A 12,779-nucleotide genomic window follows, 5' to 3' on the forward strand; every position below is an offset into this window, starting at 1 on the left:
TATTAACTTATAATTATATTTCTGTGGTGTTGGTTGTGATCTCTCTTCTTTCATTTGTGATTTTATCTATTTAGGCCCTTTGTCTTTTCTTTTTGATAAGTCTGGCTAGAGGTTTATCAATTTTATTAATCTTTTCAAAGAGCCAGCTCTTTGTTTCATTGATCTATTCTCCTGATTTTTGTTTGTCTGTTTGTTTCTATATCATTTATTTCTGCTCTAATATTTATTATTTTCCTTCTTCTGTTGACTCTAGGCAACTGCACCAAAAACAAAAAGATACCTAGAAATAAACCTAACTAAAGAGGTAAAAAGATCTTTACTTTGAAAACTATAGAACACTTATGAACAAAACTGAAGAGGAGACAAAGAAATGGAAAAACATTCCATGCTCATGGATTGGAAGAACAAACATTGTTTAAATGTCTATGCTACCCAAAACAATCTACACATTTAATGCAATCCCTATCAAACTACCACCAGCATTTTTAATCTTAAAATTTGTATGGAACCACAAAAGACCCCAAATAGCCAAAGCAATTCTGAAAAAGAAAAGCAAAACTGGAAGAATCATGATTCCAGATTTCAAGCAATATTACAAAGCTGCAGTCCATCAGGGCAGTATGGTACAGGCACAAAAACAGACACTTAGATCAATGGGACAGAATAAAAAACCCAGAAATGGACCCACAGCTATATGGTCAACTAATCTTCGACAAAGCAGGAAAGAATATCCAATGCAAGAAAGACAGTTTCTTCAACAAATGGTGTTGGGGAAACTGGACAGCGGCATGCAGAAGAATGAAACTGGACCACTTTCTTACACCATACACAAAAAATTAAATTCAAAACGGATGAAAGAGCTCAGTGTGAGACAGGAAACCATCAAAATCCTAGAGGAGGGCACAGGCAGCAACCTCTTTGACCTTGGCCGTAGCAACTTCTTACTAGACACGTCACCAGAGGCAAAGGAAGCAAAAGCGAAAAATGAACTATTGGGATTTCATCAAGATAAAAAGCTTCTGCATAGCAAAAGAAATAGTCAACAAAACTAAAAGGCAACCCATGGAATGGGAGAAGATATTTGCAAATGACATATCTGATAAAGGGTTGGTATCCAAAATCTATAAAGAACTTATCAAACTCAACACCCAAAAAACAAATAACCCAGTGAAGAAATGGGCAGAAGACATGAGTAGACACTTTTCAAAGAAGACATCCAGATGGCTAACAGACACATGAAAAGATGCTCAACATCACTCATCATCAGGGAAATGCAAATCAAAACCATGATGAGATACCACCTCACACTTGTCAGAATGGCTAAAATTAACAACTCAAGACACAACAGGTCTTAGCAAGGATGCGGAGAAACGGGAACCGTCTTGCACTGTTGGTGGGAATGCACACTGGTGCAGCCACTCTGGAGAACAGTATGGAGGTTCCTCAAAAAACTAAAAATAGAACTACCCTATGATCCAGCAATTTCCCTACCAGGTATTTACCCAAAGGATACAAAAATACAGATTCAAAGGGGTACATGCACCCCGATGTTTATAGCAGCATTATCAACAATGGCCAAACTATGGAGAGAGCCCAAATGTCCATCGACTGATGAATGGATAAAGAAGATGTGGGGTGCGTGTGTGTGTGTCTATATATATATATATATATATATATATATATATTACCCAGCCATCAAAAAGAATGAAATCTTGCCACTTGCAATGACGTGGATGGAGCTAGAATGTACTATGCTGAGAAAAATAAGTCAATCAGAGAAAGACAAATACCATATGATTTCACTCATATGTGGAATTTAAGAAACAAAACAGATGAACATATGGGAAGAGAGGGAAAGAGGAGAGAGGGAAGCAAACCACAAGAGACTCTTAATGATAGGGAACAAATTGAGGGTTGATGGAGGGAAGTGGGTGTGGGGGGTGTGGGCTAGGTGGTTGATGGGTATTAAAGAGGGCACTTGTTGTGATGAGCACTGGGTATTGTATGTAAGGGATGAATCATTGAATTCTACTCCTGAAACCAATATGGCACTGTACGTTAACTAAAATTTAAATAAAAACTAAAAAAAAAAAAAAATCACTCTTGAATCTTCGTGGATATGCTTTAAGTATCATACCTGCTAACACATATAAGATGGCAAATATGACTAGTGCTATGAGAGAAAGGTACACAGTGCTATATGAGAACTCTCAAGGAGGATATGAATTAGTCTGGGAAGTCAAGGGAGTCTTTCCCAAGAAAATGGCAGGGTGCTGGGACCTGAAGGACATGTAGGGCATACCTTGTGGAAGGAAGAAGGCAAGAGCATTCCAGGCCAAGGGTACAGCAATGTTCAAACGTCCAGTGGTGGGAACAATATTACCTAAGAGGGACTGAAATATGGCAGGTCGAGCAAGAGTGAAAGGCTGGTTTGAGATCATCATGGTTGGCAGACAGGTATCAGAAATCTCAGCCTGTGTAAACCAGGGTTAGGCATTTTAGCCCTACTTCAAAGCACGATGGGAAGTCGTTGAAAATTTTCTAAGCAAGGGATTAATGTGATCAGATTTGCACCTTAAGAGATCACTCTTGCTGCAGTGCGGAGAAAGTTTTGGATGGGGCAAGGTGGTCTTTTGAGAGACCAGTTAGTGGGATACTGTAGAATCCTATCCAGCAGAGGAGAGCAGCTTAGATGGGAAGTAGTCGGTGTTTGCTCACAACCCCTCTCAAACAATTCTGAGAAACTGTATATCCCCTCACACATGGAAGTTGACATCTAAAACATCTCACTCTAAGTCCAAATAGTAAATATGTCATTTCTGCTACATTGTAAGTGTTGACATTTTAGAACAAAACCTTAACATCACTACTTTGATGGTATCCAATGAAATCTAAATATCCTGGCAATTTGACACCCATCATCATCTATTTAAAAATACACCAAAACACTCTCCATTAAGTTGGAAAATTAACATCCACATTTCATCTCCATGAACTTATATCTCCATCCCCCTTCCCTCACATAGTTATATCTGAATGTAATCTATCTTTTATCCTCAACATCTTTTGTGGAACCCTATGGTGTTTCTTTGCAACAAAAATATATAAACAAGTTGAAATGCTATTTTATTCATTGTGATTTTTATTCACTGTGCTAAGACTCCACATTTTTGAAGTTTTCGTCACCACAATTGTTGATCATGACACCCAGTTGCTCAGAATAGCAAAGATAGTAAAACTTTTGAAAAATAATTAATCAACATGTAAAGTAAAATTTGGTTGGAATTGAGTCTTTAGAAGAGGTGGGTGGGATTTTTTTTTAATGAATTAATGTTTTCATGGAGAAGTATGCAAATATGTGTGCAAATATGGGGCAGGATTCTGCTTTAATTGTAATGCTATTTCCTTTTTTTTTTTTTTAATCTAAAGAAGCAGATGAGCCTAGCCACCGCAGTTAGAAAACAAAAAGAAATAAAAGGCATCCAAATTGGAAAGGAAAAAGTAGAAGTGTCACTATTCACAGATGACATGATACTATATGTATATAGAAGACCCCAAAGACTCCACCAAAAACTATTGGGACTAATTAAATGAATTCAGTAAAGCTGCAGGATACAAAACCAATATACAGAAATCTGTTGTGTTTCTATACACTAACAATGAACTATCAGAAGAATAAATTAAGAAAACAATCCTAAATTCCACTGTACCAAAAAAAAAAAAAAAAAAGAATAAAATACCTAGGAATAAAGTCAACCAAGGAGATGAAAGACCTGTACTCTGAAAACTATAAGACACTGCTAAAAGAAATTGAAGACAACTCAAATAAATGGAAAGATACACCATGCTCGTGGACTGGAAGAATTAATATTCTTAAAATGTCCAAACTACCCAAAGCAATCTAAAGATTCAGTGCAATCCCTATCAAAACTACCAATGAATGTCATTTTTCACAGAGCTAGAACAAAGAATCCTAAAATTTGTATGGAATTACAAAAGATCCCAAATAGCCAAAGCAATCTTGAGAAAGAAGAACAAAACTGGAAGTATTGTGCTCCCAGATTTCAAGTTATACTGCAAAGTTGTAGGAATCAAAACAGGATGATACTGGCACAAAAACAGAAACATATATCAATAAAACAGAATGGAGAGCCCATAAGTAAACCCACACTTGTATGCTCAATTAATCTACAACAAAGGAGACAAGAATATACAATGGAGAAAAGACAGCTCTTCAATAAATGGTTCTGGGAAAACTGGACAGCTACATGCAAAAGAATGAAACTGGACCATTTTCTTATACCATATACAAAAGTAAACTCAAAATTGATTGAAGACTTCAATGCAACACCTGAATCTATAAAAATCCTAGAAGAAAACAGGCAGTAAGCTCTTTGACATTGGTCTTAGTGATTTTTTGTATCTGTCTCCTCAGACGAGGACGACGACAACAACAACAACAACAACAAAAAACCAAGTTGGACTACGTCAGACTAAAAAACTTTTGCACAGCAGAGGAAACCATCAACAGAACAAAAAGACAACCTACTGAAGGGGAGAAGATATACCCAATAAGGGGTTAACATCCAAAATATATAAAGAAGCCATAAAACTCAATATCCAAAAAACAAACAAAACAAACAAACAAACAAACAAACAAACACAAAAACCCACCACCAATCTGATTAAAAAAATGGGCAGAGGTCCCGAGTAGACATTTTTTTCCAAAGAAGAGATATAGGTGGCCAAGAGGCACACGAAAAGATGTTCAACATAAATAACTGTCAGGGAAATGCAAATCGAAACCACAATGAGGTAACACCTCACACCTGTCAGAATGATTACTGTCAAAAAGACAAGAAATAACCTGTGTCTGAGAGGATGTGGGGGAAAGGGAAGCCTCGTGCACTGTTTTTCTGTTTGGTTTGATTATTTGTTTGTTTGGGGGGGGAGTTGTAGGTTTTCTTTGGAGTTTTGGGGAAAACCTTTTATTTTATTTTTATTTTTTTTATTAAAGTACAGTGGACACACAATGTTACATTACTTTCAGATGTACAACATGGTGACTCAACTCTATCCTTTACGCTATAGTCACCGCAAGTATAGCTACCATCTACCACCATACAATACTATTACAATCTCATTGAGTATCTACCCCATGCTGTGCCGTTTATTCCCATGATTTACTCATCCCACAACCGGAAGCCGGTATCTCCCACTCGCCTTCACCCGTTTTGCCTATACCCCCGCCTCCCTCCCCTTTGGCAACCATCAGTTTGTGCTCCGTATTTGCAGGTCTGATTCTGCTTTTTGTTTGTTTGGTTGGTTTGGTTTTTTATTTTATTTTTAAAAATTTTTTAATGTTTATTTATTTTTGAGACAGAGAGAGACAGAGCATGAATGGGGGAGGGTCAGAGACAGAGAGAGACACAGAATCTGAAGCAGGCTCCAGGCTGTGAGCTGTCAGCACAGAGCCCGACATGGGGCTCGAACTCACGGACCTCAAGATCATGACCTGAGCCGAAGTCAGATGCTTAACCGACTGAGCCACCAGGTGCCCCTGTTTTGCTGTTTAGATTCCACATGTGAGTGAAATCATGTGGTGTTTGTGTTTCTCAGCCTGACTTATTTCACTTAACATAATACCCTCTAGGTCCATCCATGTTGTCACAAATGGCACGATCTCATCCTTTTTATGGGTGTGTAATATTCCATTGTGTATATGTGTGTGTGTGTGTGAGAATAATTGTGTTAATATGCAGATACACACACACACACACACACACACACTACATCTTCCTTATTCATTCGTCTATCAATGGATTCTTAGGTTGCCTCCATATCTTGGCTATTGTAAATAATGCTGCAATAAACATAGGGGCACACATATCTTTTCAAGTTAGTTTCTTCTTTTTCCTTGGGTAAACATCCAGTAGTGGAATTATTGCATCATATGGTAGTTCTATTTTTAATACCCTTGTGCACTGTTGGTGGGAATGCAAATTGGTGCAGCCACTATGGAAAACAGTATGGAGTTTCCTCAAAAAAAAAAAAAATAATAATAATAGAAATACCATATGACCCAGCAATTCCACTTCTGGGCATTATTCAAAACATAAGAAATAAATACACAAATTCAAAAAGGCATATGTTCATCAGAGCTTTATTTACAATAGCCAAGATATGGAAGCCACCTAAGTGCCCATCGATAGATAAGTGGATAAAGAAGATATGGTAATGAAATGTTACTCAGCCACACAAAGAAAGGACATCTTGCCATTTGTGACAACATGGATGGACCTAGAGGGTATCATGCTAAGTGAGATAAGTCAGGGAAAGATGAATAGCGTATGACTTCACTTACACGTGGAATCTAAAAATACAAAACAAAACAAAACCAACAAAACAAAATAGAAACAGACTCATAGATGCAGAGGACAAACTGATGGTTGCCAGAGGGGAGGGGAGTGAAGGGAGTATGGATGAAATAGGTGAAGAGGTACAAACTTCCAGTTATAAAATAAATAAGACAACGGGGACTTAATGTACAGCATAGGGAATATAGTGAATGATATCGTAACGACTTTGTATGGTGACAGATGGTAACTAGACTTAGTGTGGTGACCATTTTGTAATGTATACAAGTGTCAAATCACTATGCTGTACACCTGAAACTGATATAATATTGTATGTCGATTATTCTCCATTTAAAAAAAAAAAAAACCCAAAATCAGAAAAGAAAAAAAAAAAAAAGAGAGGATGGGAGCAAAAAAAGATTTAATGTGCTATGTGATCTCATTCTTTGAATGTGATCTCATTCTTTGAATTCCTTCCATGAGGTGAGGTCAGCCAACAATCGCACAACAATCTCTCATCATCAGTTAAGGACCTATCAATCAGCTGACAACTCAAGTAAGTCCCTTTGGAAACCACCTGGCCTGCAAAAGGATTGGTCCTCCACTCATTACAGTCCTTTGTTTCACAATTTCTAAGACATACCAAAAAGCCCTTGCAAAGACATGGCTATAAATTCTCTCTCTTACTCTTTTACTTACAACTACTCTGTTTCACGGTGCCTGGGTGGCTCAGACGGTTAAGCATCTGACTCTCGATTTCAGCTTGGGTCACGATCTCAAAGTTTGTCGGTTCGAGCCCCAAGTTGGGCTCTGCGCTGACAGTGTGGAGCCTGCTTGGGATTCTGTCTCTCTCCCGCTCTCTCTCTCTCTGCCCCTTCCCTGCTCACGTGTGCTCTCTCTCTCTCTCTCTCTCTCTCAAAATAAATATAAACTTTAAATAAAAAAAAAAAAAAAGAAGAAGAAGAGGGGTTCCTGGGTGGCTCGGTCGCTTGTCGACCGGCTCTTGATTTAGGCTCAGGTCATGATCTCACGGTTTGGTTTGTGGGATAGGGCTCTGGGCTGCCAGCAGGGAGCCTGCTTGGGATTCTCTCTGTCCCTCTGCCACCCCACCCCCAACCCCACCCATGCATAGTGCTCTCTCTGTCTCTCTCAAAGTAAATAAACATTTTAAAAAAGAAAAAAAAAAGAAAACAAATTTCTGTTTCATCTGATTTGCTCAGAAAAGTCTGGGCACACTGAAAATTAATTTAAATACAGTTTTGACAATAATTAATTCTTGATAAAAATGCTCTTACCTTATGCATATTTTCCACATATTGTTGCTGAAACTTTAAAGTTGCAAATCTAGCTCATTCAATATATGGGAAATATATGCCATGGAACTTTGTTGGAGAAAGCCCTCATCATTGTCACACCAACGAGGCAAATCAGCCTTAATTTCTGTCAGAACAGTCTGACTTTTTTTAGGCAATTTGAATAATTGCATAATTAATATGCAGTTGGAAAAACATCTTTTATTATTTTTATTTATTTATTTATTTATTTATTTATCAATATATGAAATTTATTGTCAAATTGGAAACCCATGGGGGGAGGGGAAGAAAAAAAAAAGAGGTTAGAGTGGAAGAGCGCCAAAGCATAAGAGACTCTTAAAAACTGAGAACAAACTGAGGGTTGATGGGGGGTGGGAGGGAGGGGAGGGTGGGTGATGGGCATTGAGGAGGGCACCTGTTGGGATGAGCACTGGGTGTTGTATGGAAACCAATTTGACAATAAATTTCATTAAAAAAAAGAGAGAAATGGATATACTGCTAAAATTTAATCAGTCTGTTAGCTGGCCTTTTGTTTTATAAAAGGAGGTGGAAAACATAAAACATTTTGTCAGTGAAATAGGTAATGATAATTGGAACACTTCTCGATTCAATTTGGTAAAAGTAGTTTTTAACTATTTTACAAAGTTAATTTATCTCAAAATCTTGTAAACTTTTTATTTGTTGATATTATTCAGTGTATCTTGAATGTTGGTAGCATTAGAAAATATTCCAGATGTAAAACAATAAAGTAAAATTAAATTAAATTTTAAATTAAATTAAATTAAATATTGTCCAGATAATCACAAAATGATGATTATTCTAACCTGATTCAGTTATTTGATTGTAGTTTTCCCTAGCTATTTACACGTTCTAGGCAAAAGTTTCAAGAATAACTGGCAAAATAATTGTTATGGGGAAAAATAAAAGTCTGTTTTTAAGAAAATATAAATTAAGTAATAATACTACGGCACATTAGATGTCAAATCACTCCCATGCTCTAGCATACAATATATCTGAAATCGTAATATCTCAACACAGGCTAAAATACTGATGTTTTTGAACCATGCCTCATTTCCAGCAGAAATTAGTGTGTGTACGGTAGGAAAATTCAAGTCTTAAGGAATTTCTTGATGATTTCATTAACTCACTGATGGAAGGTTTTTCCAAACTAATGATTGGTGGTGTTCCTTTATTTTGCCAACCCACTGGAGTTTTTAACTCCTGGGATTATATAGTTCAGTTGTCAGTATAAGTATTTCAGGATGAATAATGAGTATGCTTTCCTTTATAAAGTAAGTACACGAAACGTGATTGTGGGGATGGAGAGAGTGCATGACCAAAGTGTCAGGCTCTTAAGCACCTGAATGTGGAAATTAAAGATAGCCTCACCCACCCAACCCTTGGAAAGTGTGCACATCCCCAGGGGCACATGAACCGCATTTTTGTAGGCCACTCGGTTGGACTATGGTGGTAGGTAAAGAAATGGAGGAAAGTAAACAATTTTGAAAATAGTTTGAAGGTAGATTGGATAATGTTTAGGGGTGTTGAAGGAGATTATTGATGTAACTGGTATTTGTCCTGTTGCATCCACACGACTCCTGAAACAGAATGCTACGGGCACCAGTGACAGTCACAACAAAGTCTATTACAATGAGAGGCAAGGCCGACCGATCGGGACCAACACTCTTGATAAGAGTGTGGCTCCAAACAGCCGGGGTACAGAGTTTTTAAAGCCGATCACATCGTTTTATCGTTATCTGGGAACAGAACAGAGAAACAGTTCCCAGATGAGTTAGAAACAGTTATTGAATGAGGTGATTATTTTAGACTTTCTGCCGCTAAATTGCAACCAGTGGATCTCCTTGGCCTTGTCTCTGATGCTCTTTTTTTGAGCTTTTGTTTCCTTCATTGGTAAAGCCTGATTCACAAGAGTATGAAGTATGATTTACAAGAGTAAAAGCAAGGCTGTTATCTTTTGACCTTCAGTGTCAGAACAAAGTTGTTATTTTTCAAGCTAAGCGTTAGCCTTACACTACAATTTAACCCTTACAGTCCTTCACCTTTGTCTGGCTAAATTGTGTTGTTCCTTATAGTAGTGCTTTGATACATGAAGGTGGCCCATGGACCCAGAATCGAATTGGGCTCTGCGGAGGTGAGGTCTGGGTATCTCAGGCATTTTTCTGGCTGAAAGTTACCTACTGGGCCCCACCTCTACTGTTACTGTAGGCTAAGGGTTGGCTACCCTTTTCAGTAGTTTCCTGCACCCTTGCACCTAGACTCACTGCCCTGTAATTGCTGAACTCCCCAAGGGTGCGGCCTGTGCCTGTCTGGGTTCTCTGTTCTCCTGAGCCTGGGCTAGTGCCTCCCTACTGGGCTAGTGCCTCGCCCACGAAAGACACTCAGAGTTAATCTTCAGGACCTCACTCTGTCCCCTGCAGTCTGCTGGAACACCAAGTGCCTGTCCTGTAACCACGCTGGTGCCTTTCCTGCCAGGACACCCATGGCTGCAGGTGTGTTAGCAGGCAGCTGGGCTGAAGGAGCCGCCAGACGGCTGGGCACTAGCTCATCCCCGAGATTCTCGTCCTCAAGGACCTTGCAGCTGACGCAGCTGCCAAGGCTGTGGCCTCCAAGCTAGCCACCTGTGGAGGGGCGGTGCTCATGTCGACCCCGCCTGCGTCTGGGCTGCGGACTACAACTCCCAAGATCATTCGGGGGGGGGGGGCGGGACCGCCTCCGTCTGTCCTGCGGGCTAGAGATGGCTAAAAGCGCGATCTTAGGAGTGTACATCTGAGGGGCAGCAACTGCGGAAACGCGGCTGCGGGCCCAGGAGGAGCTCGGGAGGCGGCTGTGGCTGCAGCTGCAGAGTGGAGCGCAAGCGCCCTGTGTGCCTGTGGAAGGCTTGGTGGCCTTCCCGAGGCTGCGGTTTTGCTGTCGTTGAGTGAGTTTGATAGCTTGTGAGGCTAAGTTACTGTCGTGGCGGCCGTGCCTTGGAGCATATGATGGCTGGATGAGAGCTTGCCGGAGGAGATCGGCGAGTCTTGGCGCTGGAGGGAAGCTGGCGCAAGGACCAAATGCACTCTGTGACTGCAGCTGCACACGGGAGCGTCCCTCTGCCCCAAATCTTGGAACCTAAATGGCTTAGTGTTGGAGCCCTAGCTGGAAGGCGTGGTGTAGAGCCACTGCTCATATGGGAAGAGTGACGTGGAGGAACCAACTCAGATAGTGGGGGCAGAGAGGAGAGCCCCTCGGGCTGCAACTGAAGGAGTGGATCAGCCCTTACCCAGACTGAGGGAGGGGAAAACCGATGCTTGGGGTTGGGAGGTGCGAAGGACTGCAAGACTGGATGTTTGGTGCAGAGAAAGCATCGGTTGCCTTGAAGATGTCAAGCCGCCACCATTCCGTAGGGGACAGTGCTGTCCAGTAGAAACATAATGCGAGGTACATGTGTGCCGTATGGGAAGTTAAAAGAAACTGGTGAAATTAACTTTAACAATGTGTTTTATTTAACCCAACATATCCAAAAGTATTATCATTTCAATGTGTGATCAATATAATAAGTTATCAGTGAAATATTTTACACTTTTTTTCTTCACTAAGTCTTCAAAATCCAGCGTGTATTTGACCTGTACAGCACATCTCAACTCACACTCAGCACATTTCAAGTGTCCATAGCCACATGACTGCATGGCTGCCCCATTGGACAGTGCAGCCCAGTGGAGCTGGGTATAGAGGGGTAGCTCAGATGTCACCTATTTCCTGGCGGTGCAAATCCTGCCTTGCCAAGGTTTCTGCTATTTAGGCTTTCAGTCATTCCTTTTATTTCATTCTGGCTTCCCCTTAGCAAGGCACTGCCATGTCTCTTATCTCATTTTGAACTCTAGTGCCTGTAAGGCAAGTAGGATAGGTGATAACACTATTTCATGGGTGAGAAGTATCCAATCCAAGGTGAGTTTTTATCTTACCTTGCTGCAGGAAGGGCCAGAGTCTCTCACGGTTTCTTCCTCTTCTTCCAGCACTACCTTCCCAGGACTCTGCTCTTACCCCGAAACGATGACCCAGAAGAAGAGGGAACAATTGGGCTCCCAACAGTCTGTTTAGAGGTGAGCTGGGATTTCTTTTTCCTCTCTGAAAGGCCCCCTCAGTTCTCTGTCTGTCTCTGCCAAGCCAGTTTCCTTCAGGAGCTTGAGCCTCAGACTCCTCATAGATTTCCCATCTCGGAAGAAGATGGAACCCATAGGACACCTTTCTTCAGTTTTCTCTTCTCCACCCACCATTTAATCATTCATCACACCTTTGAGATCTACTCTGTGCCTCAACATTCTCTACTATGTGGGACCCAGTCCCGAGCATGAGGGAACTTAGGGACTGTTGGGGGAGAGAGAACAGGACAAGATCTGAGTATGAAATGATGAAATAATAAGAAACTGCATGATTAACTACCCATATCAGAAGTTTAAACAGGAAGTACTCTGGGGAAAAACAGAAGGAGAAATTTAAGCTGCATTTGGAGATGTAGAAATGACAGGGTGTTTCCAGGCTAGAGGAGAGTATGACAAAGGCTCAGGGACAGAAACGAACAGATTTTCCAAGGACTAATGAGAAGATAGGCTGGAGTAGAAGGTGTGTGAGGGCATAAATCAAAGTTTATATGTAAGAAGAAACGCAGGTGGTGTTTACACTCTTGTAAAAACATTACCGTGACAAAATATATATAACACAGAAGTTACCATTCTAACCATTGTTATGTGTATAGCTCAGTTACATTGAGCACATCCACATTGTTGTGTGGCCACCACCACTGCCCATCCCCAGAACTTTTTCATCCTCCCAAACTCTGTGTCTCTATTAAACATTAACTCCGCATCTCAGTAACCACCATTTGACTCTCTTGTCTCTATGACCTTGCTCTAGTAAGCGGAATCTATAGTATGTGTCCTTTTGTGTCTGGTTTCTTTCATTAGGCATAACGTCCTCCAGGTTGGTGTGTATATTGTTGGTAGTCAGCTTTGCTGGGCCTTACTGCGTGTGCATCAGGAAGCTGGGAAACATTTAGTATTTTAGGGCAAGTCAGAAGGCTGTCACAACCACAGCCCTTATTACCTAAATGAGA

The sequence above is a fragment of the Leopardus geoffroyi genome, assembly GCF_018350155.1.
Source record: "Leopardus geoffroyi isolate Oge1 chromosome X unlocalized genomic scaffold, O.geoffroyi_Oge1_pat1.0 chrX_random_Un_scaffold_50, whole genome shotgun sequence".
Lineage (NCBI taxonomy): Eukaryota > Metazoa > Chordata > Mammalia > Carnivora > Felidae > Leopardus > Leopardus geoffroyi.